Source organism: Canis lupus, chromosome 28, assembly GCF_048164855.1.
Source record: "Canis lupus baileyi chromosome 28, mCanLup2.hap1, whole genome shotgun sequence".
In the NCBI taxonomy this organism is placed as follows: Eukaryota; Metazoa; Chordata; class Mammalia; order Carnivora; family Canidae; genus Canis; species Canis lupus.
In genome coordinates this window covers 14,275,353-14,289,122 of record NC_132865.1, presented here as the reverse complement: position 1 = coordinate 14,289,122, position 13,770 = coordinate 14,275,353, and positions in this window count along the sequence as shown.

Genomic DNA, 13,770 nt, shown 5'->3' with positions numbered 1-13,770 from the left:
CCACGAGAAAATAAAATCCAGTAAGAGGGTAGAGATAACGGGAGAAGTTTTGTTTTCATTGGTCACAAAGGAATCTCCTCAAGAATTTGAACTGGAGCAGATAACTAAATAATAGGAAAGTCAGACTGCATGATGATCTGGGGAAGAACATTCCAGTTAGAGGGTAGAGCTGGTGCTAAGTATCAGGGATGGGAACAAACTTGGCTTGTTCAAGGAGCCCAGAGAAGCCAAGTGGGGTTTGGAAAGGAGCTAGCAGGAAGGAAGAACAGTGGCTGGTATGAGAGATCACTAGGTAAGAGGTTTATAATTTATTCTAGGAGCAACAGAAAGCCCTACAAAGATTTAAGCAGGGATGTGATATGAACATATCTAGGATGTTACAAAATCACTCTGACTGCTAAGTAGCTAATGGATTATAGGGGAATAAGAACAAAAGCAGGGTGCCCAGAGAGCAATCTATTCCTGAGAGAAGCTATAACTCACTGAAGTTCTGGGAATATAGTAAGGTTTTGTAGTAAGTGTTGAACTCATGGGATTTGATGATGGATTGAATGGGAGGAAGGGTGACGGTAAGGGAGAAAGAAATGAGCGACTCTGGCCTTTTGCCAGGTATCATCTTTAACATTTGGATGACTGGGGATAACACTGATGAGTTTTGAGAAAGAAGTGGGAAAAATGGAGAACTCTGATTTGGATATGCTGAGACAAAATGTGACCTATCACACATCCAAGTAGAGATGTTGCATAGGTGAATGAGTTCTCCCAGGGGAGATGAGAGGATTATCGGGTTTGGAGATACAGATGTAGAAGTCATCAACATATGGATGTTATTTAAAGCCATAGGACTGAGTGAGGTCATTTTGGAAGAGCATACTAATACAGAAGAGGAGAGGGCTTAGATGAGAGCCCTTGCTTACGGACTTCTAACATTTAGGAGAGAAAAAGAGCAGGAAAGTGGCAAAGAAGGAGTAGTCATTAGAAATAACAGGACTGTGTCTCATGAAGGTCTACTCAGTCAAACTCCTATGATAGGAGAGGACTAAGATGAGGACTAAGAATTGTTATAGGATTTGCAAAGATGGAGGCCAATGGAGACCTTGACCTACAGAGAGTGATGGAGATAGAAACTTGAGTTGAAATCCCACTGAGGGCAGCCTGGGTGGCTCAGTGGTTTAGCGCCACCTTCAGCCCAGGGCCTGATCCTGGAGACCCGGGATCGAGTCCCACGTTGGGCTCCCTGCTTCTCTCTCTCCCTGTGTCTCTGCCTCTCTCTCTCTCTCTGTGTCTCTCATGAATAAATAAAATCTTAAAAAATAAAAAAGAAAGAAAGAAATTTGAGTGTTAAAGAGAAAAGGAAAGGTGGGGAAATAGAAATATCTGGGAGAGAAAACACTTTCAAGCTAAGCAGAGATGGAGCAATTGGAAAGCAATTAAGTAGAGGAAGAGTTTGGGTTCTCTGTTTTTTAAATGGTGACGACGACATCATGTTTTATAAGAATGGGATTGGTCCAACTGAGAGGAAAATATTGGTGACTTTGCAGGAGCAAAGTCCTTGAAATGTAAGAAGGGGTGGGATATTAGGCATGGATAAAGATGTGAGCGTTAGCAAGGAACTTAATTGGTGCTCAATAAATCTTATAGGAATTTAGGTGCATCTAATTTTTCTTTTATTTATTTATTTATTTTTAAGATTTTATTTATTTATCTGACACACACAGAAAGAGAGAGAGAGGAAGAGAGAGACAGAGCTCGAGCACAAGCAGGGGGAGCTGCAGGCAGAGGCAGAGGGAGAAGCAGGGAGTCCAGTGTGGGGGTTGATTCCAGGACCCCAGGATCATGACCTGAGCCTAAGGCAGACCTTAACCAACTGAGCCACTCACTCAGCTACTCCTTATTTTTTATTTTTATTTTATTTTATTTTTTAAAGATTTTATTTATTTGTTAGAGAGAGAGAGGAAAAGAGAGAGGAAAGGCAGAGGTACAGGCAGAGGGAGAAGCAGGCTCCATGCAGGGAGCCCGATGTGGAACTTGATCCTGGGTCTCCAGGATCAGGGCCCGGGCTGAAGGCGGCGCTCAACCGCTGAGCCACCCGGGCTGCCCCTATTTTTTATTTTTTAAATATAATACTTTCAGGATGCCTGGCTGGCTCAGTTGGTGGAACATGCAACTTGATCTCAGAGTTCGAGTCCCATGTTGGGTGTAGAGATTACTCAAAAATATCTTTTTAAAAAATGTAATACTTTGGATATCCTTATATATTTATCTTTATACACTTATGGGACTTAATGGAGGATAAATTCTAATAAGTATATTTCTTGGTCAAAAGATATGAGGAGCTTAATTTTTATAAGATATTAGAAATTTTTCTGCCAAAATATTTCATTTTTTAATTCTTAAAACTGAATTTGGAAATATTAGCTCTAACCATATGAGCTATTGTCTTTTTAGTCTCTTATAGGTTCCATTTTAGATATTATTGGTTTTATCTATTTAATTTCTGTCCCCTTCTTTATATTGCTCCATTTTCCTCTTTATTTTTCCTATATTCCTTTTTGATGATTCATCTTTGAACTATTTGGCCAGAACCAGGGCCTGAGGGAGTGTGAACCATGGAGGGTTCACAATGTAAACAAGAAACCTCTTTCTCCCAGCTGCTCAGCCACCTGCTCCCTTGGCCTCCCATGAAAACAAGTCCCCTGGTGCAGTTAATAAGATTCTCTCAAAAGAATTTCCTCTGAAGAGATAATAAACTCAAGGGTTAAGTCTCTCCAGAACCATAAATTCCATTGTGAAGATAACATATTGGATTTCCTTAAAAAGTGTTAACATACTATACCATCTAGTATTTATATTAAAAAATTGTTTGCCACAAAACCCATGGACTCCAGTTGAATTTGAGGCAAATTGTCAATGCTAAGCCACAAGACAGAAGGTGGTGATGGCATGTTGGGGGACTGCTCAGCTCATGATGTGGGTTTTGACCCTGCTCAGGAAGCACTTGCTCAGGAAGCAAATGGTGGTGAACTTTTTGGAGATTCTGAAATGAAGTGGGACAAAGGATGGAAGTAGAGAAGCATGCAGCCAAATTATTGGCACCACTTCTAAACCAACTGCTTTTACCCTTTTATTACCACAATGAATCCCCTCCCTTCCCTACAAAATCATAGGAAGATTCTTTTAAATGATAGGTGTTTCCAGCTCTCTTTTCTTATTCTAGGGGCCAAGGAGAAGCTGGCAAAAGTGAAGGTTATTGTTCAAAGATACTTAATGAGCTCATGGTTCTTCTGGCGATGGTTCTTTTTATCTGGTTGATTCTGTATCTGGCTATTTAGAATGGTCTAGAGGGCAACTTTTAAGAAGAGACTCCCTCTCACTTTCTAATCATTAGCCATGGTTCCACTAGATCTAGAAAGCTCTTGAGATATGGGGACATAGCTGATGCTGCACTGTTAAAATTTTTTGCCCATTATTTAAGAAAATAGGATGATTTCCGGGGTAAGTTGAGTTTCAGAAGACAGGTCTAAACAAATTTTTGGATCTAGGCCGCACTCAATGTTTCTAATGTTTTATAATTGTCTCCCCACAGATAATTTACTGGGTGCATTTAAGCAAGAATTACGCTAACTAGTGTACCCCAAATGGGTTAACCTCAATATTGAATTCCTCTGCCCTCAGGGTCATTGAGTGGGATCTGAATCAGCCTGAGCTCCCAAGATGGCTGTCTCTGGCATTGAGTAGCATCTTAAGTTTATCTAAATGTGTTACTTAATGTGTGCCAAGATGTGAAAAAGTTTAGGAAGTTCTGCCTTTAAGAGTTTAGCCTTTCACCAGGTTGTCTCGGTATATATGGAAATACCCAGCAAATTCACTGAAACTCAGGCAAGTACTCTTGATCCAGGCCATATCACAATGGCTGTCCCCAAAAGCTCATTGTCCTTCAACCCATGTGCCTTTGTTGCTACTGTTCAAGCTTGAGTTAGTATAGCTGCTCACTATAACACAGACAGCCTCAAGGATGTGGCTCAGACTCTTGTCCAGCACTGGTTGCTGATGATGTTATTTCTGCTAATTCTTTTTCACCCAACACGACAGTCCCTTCTTTCCATTGCAACCTCTGTTAAAGATTATCCACTCTGAAGGGCCTGGGCAGCTCAGCTGGTTGAGCGTCTGACTCTTGGTTTCGGTTCAGGTCATCATTTCAGGATGGTGAGATGGAGCCCTGCATTGGAGTCTCGCTCAGTACAGTTTGCTTGGATTTCCCTCTCTTTCTCTGCCCTTGCCCCCTGCTCTCTTTCTCTCTCAAATAGATAAATCTTTTAAAAAACAAAAACCAAACAAGCAAAAAAGATTCTCCACGCTGAAATCACCTTTTAGACGCACTTGAATAATCTATTCCTTAAGGCTCAAGATTGCTACCAGTTTGTTGCAAACCCAGACCGATAATAGTCCCCTTTCCCCTCCAGACCATAGCACAGAAGCCAGCCTATTAATACTTTTTCCTCCTATCCTAATGATGAGTTATCCCTGTAGGATCTGTTCATCCTTTCTAGCTCTCTGCCTAGCCCAGTCCAGAGTTTGACCCTCAAAGAGAGAGAGAGAGAGAGAGAGTGTGTGTGTGTGTGTGTGTGCAGCCTTACAAGGGAGCAATGAGATCTTGCTAAGTATGGATGTTCTATCATAAATATTGCTATACCATTCACCATCACCTGGGAAACAAATATTATTGGATTATTTGAGGCTTGCATTTTTTTGGTCTCTGCTTTTGGGTTTGAGGAAACAGCATGCACTCCAGTTAGAACACTGTTAGTTTGGATCCTTGGGTGGCGCAGCGGTTTGGCGCCTGTCTTTGGCCCAGGGCGCGATCCTGGAGACCTGGGATCGAATCCCATGTCGGGCTCCCGGTGCATGGAGCCTGCTTCTCCCTCTGCCTATGTCTCTGCCTCTCTCTCTCTCTCTCTCTCTCTCTGTGACTATCATAAATAAATAAAAATTTTTAAAAAATGCTTTCCCTTTAAAAAAAAAAAACACTGTTAGTTGATGATTATATGGAACTAGAGTTGCACAAGTACCATGAGTTTTGGGATCAAAGAAGAGAGCTTTTTGAGGAGGTCCTGACTTTCGGTGAGTTATGTGTTTTCCCTCTCCTTCCCTTTCTCCCACTTCCTTATTTTTTAAACCAGTTGTATACCGACTGATAATGAGTTTTGGAGAAGCTGGATGCATGTCATCTTCTAAAGAAACCAGAAAGACAGGTGTTCTTCCATTACAAATACTATCTTGAAGACCAAGTAACCCAAAAAGATAACTGGCTTGCTGGGTAATTATTACCAGAAAGGAACATTAGAGCTCAGTTGTTCTTGCTATCAGCTTTCTCAACTTTTATTGCTTGCCATAACTGGTTGTTTCACCTTTAACTGGCTTATAAGTAATGATTTCATGTTAACAGGTCTCTTCATTAATTTATCTTGGAGTCATTTTTCAGGGATTTTATGGTGAAAGAAATGCCAGGAAGCAGCAGTACTTAGTGCAGGGTGTTGTATGAGTGGTTTACTGAAAACAATTCCTTGTTATTGACAAGGAGGTTTGGATACAGCTGCTTTAAAAATTGCCCAGGCTATAAATACAGATTAGAGCTCTAGAGATTGTCTGCCCATTCTTCTGTCCAGTGGATATGAGTTGGCATTCTGGTAAGACCTAACACCCTATTCATCTCCTCAACCTTCATAAAATCCTCTTCAGGTTCATTGTCTCTTGGCAAAATCAAGTCACTGGAGAGCAGATACTTACTGGTACATAGCTATACAGCAGGTACCAGCTCATTATCACTCAACAGGTGAGAAAACCAATATACTTGTAGAGTACTTGAAGAAAACTCAGTCCATTCATGCTTAATGATAGTCTACAATTTATTCATGGACCAAGCCAGGCCAAAAGAGAGCTGGGTCCCATCAGGTCAATTAACATGAGACATTAAAGGCCTCTGAACAAGGGAAGATCCCTAACCCAGATTCAAAATGGAAGAGGGGAAGGTTTTCCCAAGGAAATGACGTCTGAGGCAAGACCTGAAAGATAAATAGGCATAGTAGCAAGGCAAAGAAAGATGTGAAAGAAAGCCAAGAGGTGAGAAAGAGAGCACAGAACATTGAAGGAACTGAGGACAATTCAGTGAGGCTAGAGCTTAGAGTGTAAAGGAGGAAGTGGCAAGAGGGCAATTAGGCAGGACCCAGATTGTGCAGAGACATAAAACTATGTCAGAGATCTGAACTTTGTCCTAACGGCAATGGGAGTCACTGAAAAGTCTTATGCAAAGGAGGTGACAAGCTGAGATGTACCTGTTTGAAAAATCATTCTAAAAAAAATAAAAATAATTTTAAAAAAAGAAAAATCATTCTAGTTGCACTGCAGTGATAGAGGAGACCATTGGGAAAGACAAGGCCAGAAGCTAGAAGACCACTTGGTAATGTCCTGGTAATACAGGAAGGAGGCAAGAGTAGTTGGAGAGTAGTTGTTTTATCTGTTGTGGGGTACACTGTCTAGGGATCCAGGAGCTCCTACAGTCACAACCTCTCACTTGGCTGCACCTGCTTTTTTATTTTTTTGAAAAATAAGAATCACTCAGAGTGGTCTTTTTATTATTTTTAAGATTTTATTGATTTATTTATATAAGAGAGAGAATGCAAGAGTGGGCATATACATACCCAAGCAAGGGGAGGCATAGAGGGGGAGGGAGAGAGAGAGAAAGAATCTTAAGCAGACTTTTGACCCATGAGATCATGACCTGAGCTGAAATGAAGAGTCAGACGCTAAAGTGCTCAACTGATTGAACCTCCCAAGTGCTCCCAGAGTGGTCTTTAAAAAAAAAAAAACAAAACCCCCAATACTTAGAAACCACACAAATTACAGGCAACTTAACTTTGTTAGGGATTTCTATTCTCAAGGAAACATTCCACTTTCCCATATTATTTTTTTAATTGGATTTAACTTTTACGTAGTATTTACAGGATACTCAGGGTATACAAAAGTTCCATAATTTCACAATTTAGGAGCCACTTTTGATTCCTGTCTCTCCGTTATTCCTTTATCTGTCACATCTGAGCAATCACTGAGTCCTGTAGACTCTGTCACACTTTCTACTTTCTTTTCCACCTCCCAATCCCCCGCCCCCACACCCTGCACCATTGTAGTCTGGATCATATCATCTTTCACTTCCAAAGCCCCCTAACTGATTTTCCTTTCTTTATGTTGCCCCTTCTACCTACTGCCAGCCAGTGGTCCTTTCACATGTAAACCAAAGCCCTCCCAACATTCTTTCAAAGCCCACAAAGACTCCTCATGTCCTTGAGATAAAAGTAGGTCTTACTTTGCCTCCTGCTCTAGACTCATTTTATACTGCTCTACTCTTGCGCTCTCCTAAAGGTTTCCTGAACTTTGGTCTTCTCTTACAGCTATACCCTGGTCCCAGGATTCACAAAAGCCATTCCTTGAAATGACTTGACATGCAGCATATTGTCTCTTTTTTCTGGCTGTCTCCTCATCCTGCCCAGCTCTCAGTCTGAACCTCTGCTCTTCAGTTCATCTTTCATAATTCCAAGATTTGGCTAAGTTTCTCTGTTATGTTTTTATTAGTATCTTTAATTGTCCTATCACAATCTTCAGTATACGTTGTTAATTCTTCTCTAAGTGTATCTTTCTCCTGGCTGACCAGTCCTGTCTTATTCCCTTCACATATTTCCTGGTATATAGAACAGAAAAGCATGTTTCAAACTTAAAAAAGAATTATAAAACAATCTTGAAAAAGAACGAAGTTGGAGGACCCCTATACTTTCCAATTTCAAAACTAAAAGTAATGGTAATCAAGACAGTATGATAATGGCATAGGGATAGATATATAGCTTAACAGAATATAATTGAGAGTCCAGAAATAAGCCCCTGTATCTATATTTAATTGATTTTTTAATCAAGTGCACTAAGCCTACTCAAGGGGCAAAAGATAGTCTTTTCAAAAAGTGAGGTTAAGACAAGAAGATATCCACATGCAAAAGAATGAAGTTAAATGTCTACCTCATACCATATACAAAATTTAACTAAAAATGGATCAAAGATCTAAACATACGAGCTGAAACTACAACATTCTTAGAAGGAAACATATGAGTAAATCTTCATGACCTTGGATTTTGCAATGATTTCTTTTCATTTTATTTTATTTTATTTTATTTTATTTTATTTTATTTATTTTATTTTTTATTTTTTTTTTTAATTTTTATTTATTTGTGATAGTCACAGAGAGAGAGAGAATGAGGCAGAGACACAGGCAGAGAGAGAAGCAGGCTCCATGCACCAGGAGCCCGATGTGGGATTCGATCCCGGGTCTCCAGGATCGTGCCCTGGGCCAAAGGCAGGCGCCAAACCGCTGCGCCACCCAGGGATCCCTATTTTATTTTATTTTATTTTATTTTATTTTATTTTATTTTATTTTATTTTATTTTATTTTTTATAAATTTATTTTTTATTGGTGTTCAATTTGCCAACATATAGAATAACACCCAGTGTTCGTCCCGTCAAGTGCCCACCTCAAGTGCCCGTCACCCAGTCACCCCCACCCCCCGCCCACCTCCCCTTCCACCACTCCTAGTTCGTTTCCCAGAGTTAGGAGTCTTTCATGTTCTGTCTCCCTTTCTGATATTTCCCACTTATTGGCAATGGTTTCTTAGATGTGACACTAAAAGCATAAAATAAAAACATAAGAAATATTTAAAAAGCATAAAATAAAAATATAAAAAAGCATAAAATAAAAATATAAAAAAGAAAAAGAAAAGAAAAGATAAACAGGACTTCTTTAAAATTAAAAACTTTTGTGCTTCAAAGGACAAATGAAGAAAGTGAAAAGACAATACACAAAATGGGAGAAGATTTCTGCAAATTACATATCAGATAAGGAAATTGTATCTAGAATATACATATTTTTAAAACTTCTTATAACTCAATAATAAAAAAAAACCCAATTTTTAAAATGGGCAAAATATCTGAATAGACATTTCTCCAAAGATGATATAAAGATAGCCAATAAGGACCTGAAAAGGTGCTTGATGTCATTAGTCATCAGGAAAATACAAATCAAACCCATGAAAAATTGCCATTTAATACCCACTAGGATGTCTGTAATCAAAAAGACAGATAGGGGGCATCTGGATGGCTCAGTTGGTTGAGTGTCCAATTCTTAGTTTGGCTCAGGTCAAGATCCTGGGGTTGTGAGATTGAACCCTGCATTGGACTCTGCACTCAGCCCTGAGTGTGCTTGAGATTCTCCTTCTCTCCCTCCCTCTCTGCCCCTTCCCCACTTGCATGCATGCACACGTTTCTCTCTCTCAAATAAATAAATAAAATCCTTTTAAAAAGACAGATAATAACAAGTGTAGGTGAGGATATGGAGAAATCAAACCCGTCATACACAGCTAGCGGGAATATAAAGTGGTAAAGATACTTTAGAAAACAGTTTGGCAATTCCTCAAGAAGTTTAACATAGAGTTATTGTATGAACCAGCAATTCCACTCCTAGAGAAATGAAAATACACATCCACACAAAAACTTGTATACAAATATTCATAGCAGCATTATTCATAACAGCAAAACAGTGACACAATCCCAATACCCATTAACTGATAAATGGATACACAAAATGTGGTATATCCAAATAATGGAGTATCACTTGGCCATAAAAAGAAACAAAGGTCTGATACATACTATAGTTTCAATGAACCCTGAGAACATTATGCCAAGTGCTAATAAGAAAAAGAAGCCAGTCACAAAAGACCACATATTATATGATTCCATTTATATGAAATGTCTGTAATAAGCAAATTTGTAGAAATAAGGAATAGATTAGTATTTGCCTAGGGCTCTGAGAAATGGGAGGATTGCCTAATGATAGAACTAAAGGGCAAAGCGTTTTTTTGGGGGATGATGGAAATATTCTAAAATTGGCTGCAGCATTTGTTGTCCAACTTTATGAATATAATTTTTAGAAAAGTTGAATTGTTCATGTTAAATGGGTGGGCAAATTGTATGGTGTGTAAATTATATCTCGATGAAGCTGGTACAGAAAAATGAATTATAAGTGGAGAAATGAAAATAACATACGGAAAGGAGGTGGAAAGGGGCCAGAGGTTAAGGGGGAAAAAGACAGAGGGGAAAAAAAAGGGAAAACATTTTTTTCTAGGCTTCAGTTTCTATAGCCAGAGCGATAGCTCTTCATAGGGTATTCACACAGTGTTGGCGAGGCTTCCCCTGGCTGTGTTCAGACACTTCTCCAAGATTTGCTTACCTAAGAAATACTCATTTTGTTGGCAGCACTTCAGTTAGGCTCTTGGCCTCTTCTCTCCCTACATAAGACATCACCAAGAACAGATTTTTCCTCCAAGCAGAAAGATTTAAGAGAAGAGAGCTCTGCCCTGACAAGACTCTTGGTGGGGAACCATTCTGCCCTCCCCCACCCCCAGTAATCTAACTTAGCCCCTGTAATGGATGTTGTCATATACATAGAGATATTCCTCCCAGATAAAAGGACTCTCAATTGTTGAAAGGTATAGTGACCCAGAGTTTTCAGGAGTCACCTCTGTCTAGGAATTGTCCTTGATAAAGAGCGCCTCCTTACCCATGGTTACACCATTTTCCAGTGGCGGTCGTCAACCAATGACTGGTCAATACAGGTCCATAAAGGCCTGACCCCCTCTGCCCAACTCCAGACAATTAAAAAAGCTGGCCCAATGATGTCGTTCAACAGATGAATGGATAAAGATGTGGTATAGAATGTGACTCAGCCATCCGAAAGGATGACTACATATCATTAACATACACATGGATGGAACTGGAGGGTACTATGCTTAGTGAAATAAAGCCAATAGAAGAAAGACAATTATCATTTGGTTCCACTCATGTGGAATTTAAGAAACAGTGCAGAGGATCATAGGGGAAGGGAGGGAAAACTGAATGGGAAGAAATCAGAGAGGGAGACAAACCATGAGAGGCACTTAACTCTGGAAAACAAAGGGTTGCAGAAGGGGAGGTAGGTGGGGGGATGGGTGACGGGCATTAAGGAGGAACATGATGAGATGAGCACTGGGTGTTATACTATAGGTTGGCAAATTGAATTTAAATAAAATACTTTTTTTTTTTTTTTTTTTTTTAAAGTTGGCCCAGCTTCAGAGCTCCCTCTGCTGTTGACTGAAGCCTCTGGGGTGAGTGCATCCCAGCCTAGCTCCCCCTTGGCCCAAGTCGGTTTCCTTCACTGCCCTCCTTGGTGTGGATCCCAAGTCCACTCTATTAAACATCCACATGCTGATTTCCATCTCAGTGTCTGCTTGTCTGTCATTTCTGGATCTCTTTCCCTTGATTCATCTACTGGTCATGGATCATATTTCCTGCTTCTTTTTATGAATGATAATTTTTGATTGGCTCCTAGTCGTTGAATTTTTGTAGTTGGTATGATGGATTTTGTTATAGTCCCTTAAGGAGTTTTGAACTTTGTTTTATCATGCATTTAAGTTGCCTGTGGATCAGTAGGCATACGAAGGACTTCTGGAATAATGGATATTGTTCTTCTCTTTTTAAGCTCTGGGTGCTGGTTACATGGGTGTGTTTATTTTGTTAAGCCTTATTGAACTTATGATTTGTGTATTTTTCTGCATATAGGGTACACTAACATATATCCCACTTTAATAAATTTACGTAAAAAAATATAATGAGAAGAGAACATCTGCCTGCCTCCTTGTCCTTTACTTGATCCTCCCCAGATGATGAAGAGGGGCTTCTGTGTTTGTGACTGTGAAGACCTGACTTAGCATGGCTCCATTTTTAATTCTTCCAGGTGGCTGTAAAATGGTTGTATTTTGGTTCATTTTTCCACTTCTATCTTATGGTAAATATAGTGACTTCAGGTATAGCTGCCTTCTAAAAGGCCCATTCCTCTCTCCCTGCTACTAGAGCTCAAGGCACATGCACTCCAAGGGGTGATTCTGAGTGAGTTTTCAGAATCTCTCCCAGGTTAAGTCATCCCATGATCTTGGCTTGGAATGGACTGGATTGTGACCAAAAACTCAAGCTATTGTCCTTGATTCAGTTTTGCCAATCACAAGATGGATAATTTTATCTCTATCTGCCAGACTTCGATATCTCTTTCTTTATTGGTTTGAAATTCATAAGGTAAAGAGAAAAGTATTTTTTAGAGTGCCCAAGAAACCCCAATAAGACCTAAAATGCAAATCAGATATTGTATTAAGAAATGAGATTTGACATATTTGACCCTTCCATGTGACTAAAATTTGAATTTCATTTTAAAACATGAAAATAATGATGTGTCTTTTTCTGAACCACTGGAGTTGAAATTTTACACATGGATAAGTTCCACTGATTTCACATGATTAATTTCTCATTAAGATGGTTACCGTAGCAACTACTACATCAAATAACAGTTTTATAACTTTGACACACAGAGAAACTTCTTAAGTACTCAACAGCATTAAGTAAAAAATGCTACCTTGGAGTGCCTGGGTGCCTCAGTTGGTTGAGTATCCAACTCTTGGTTTCAGCTCAGGTCATGATCTCAGGGTTGTGGGATCAAGCCCCATGTGAGGCTCTGTGCTCAGTGTGGAGTCTGCTTGAGATCCTCTCCCTCTGTTTCTTCCCCCCTGTATGTTCTTGCTCTCTCTCTCTCAAATAAATAAATAAAATAGGGACGCCTTGGTGGCTCAGCGGTTGAGTGTCTGCCTTGGCTCAGAGTATGATGAGTCCCATATTGGGCTCCTGCATGGAGCCTGCTTCTCCCTCTGCCTGTGTCTCTGTCTCTCTCATAAATAAATAAATAAAATATTTTAAAAAGTTAAAATTAAAAAAATAAAATCAATCTTAAAAAAAGTAAAAAGTGATACCTTTACTAGCTTACTAAAATTTTTACATATCAAATAAAAATTGCCTATCAAATATGAAATTCTCAAAACTATAGATGTGACATACACAATATATAATTATCTTCTTATAGCTGAGTGGGCTGCTCTTATGACTTGTGGTGTAATATCCACAGATTTTTTTATTTGATCTTTCCCAAGCAACAGAAAAAAGGATGCTGTTGACCTAAACATGCAGTATAAACTTCTATAAATATGCTGTCAATACAATAATTCCATTTCTATAAATATTTATTTTGCCAATCACGTTACTAGAATTTTGAGATATAAATCTATAAAGTAAAACATCTAAAGAAATTTGGAACAGCAGTCAGGTTGGAACCATGCACTTATTCATTCATTCAATAAATATAAAGCACTTACATTGTGCCAGGTAATTTTCTAAGAGAGGGAGTAGGGAGGGGTACACAGTGAGCAAAATGAGCAAAAAACTCTGTACTTATGGGAATTTATATTCTAATGGGAAAAAAGAAATATGAAGCACATAAAAAAATAACATATTTATCAAGCTATAAAAAGTGCTACCAAGAAGAACAAAGCAGAGGCATAAGGTGTGTGTGTGTGTGTGTGTGTGTGTGTGTGGTGTGTGTTGTAGGGGGAATGGTTGTAATTTTTTCTTTGGTCACAGAAAATGGAAATATATTTAAAACCATGGGCAGCCTGGGTGGCTCAGGGGTTTAGCACTGCCTTCAGCCCAGGGCATGATCCTGGGGACCCGGGATTGAGTCCCACGTGGGGCTTCCTGCATGGGGCCTGCTTCTCCCTCTGCCTGTGTCTCTGCCTCTTTCTTTCTCTGTGTCTCTCATGAATA